Source organism: Mandrillus leucophaeus, unplaced genomic scaffold (assembly GCF_000951045.1).
Source record: "Mandrillus leucophaeus isolate KB7577 unplaced genomic scaffold, Mleu.le_1.0 Scaffold8, whole genome shotgun sequence".
Taxonomy (NCBI): domain Eukaryota; kingdom Metazoa; phylum Chordata; class Mammalia; order Primates; family Cercopithecidae; genus Mandrillus; species Mandrillus leucophaeus.
The window spans coordinates 68,657-69,054 of NW_012108696.1; the positions used below are offsets into that span (position 1 = coordinate 68,657).

Consider the following 398-nt stretch of genomic DNA (forward strand, 5'->3'; position numbering starts at 1 on the left):
GGAGTTTCACCGTGTTAGCCAGGATGGTCTTGATCTCCTGACCTCGTGATCTGCCTGTCTCGGCCTCCCAAGAGTGACCTGTTTTCTAGAGACAGGTGCTTTGGAGCTAAGTCTGATAGGCAGAGCAGGGCCTCCATTCCCTCAATACCAAGAGAGATGGAACTGAAGTGCTGCCCTTTCTGAGACGCTCAGAGTGGGTGTGAACCAGGCATGATGTCACACAGCACAGCAGAGGGCCAAGGCGATGGCCTAGACCAGGGATTGGCAAACTTCACAAAGGGCCTGGTAAATATTTTACGCTTTGCCTAAAGTCTAAATAAGTCTGTGTCACATATTCTGGGATTTTTTTCTTACAACCCTTTAAAAATATAAAAACTGGGCCGGGCACAGTGGCTCAC

General features: G+C 49.2%; 1 protein-coding gene across 1 annotated transcript in view; it reads right to left on the minus strand.

The window, feature by feature from the left end:
* Window positions 1-398, minus strand: part of TLE2 (transducin-like enhancer of split 2) — a 40,962-nt gene that overhangs the window by 1,017 nt on the left and 39,547 nt on the right. The window lies entirely within an intron of this gene.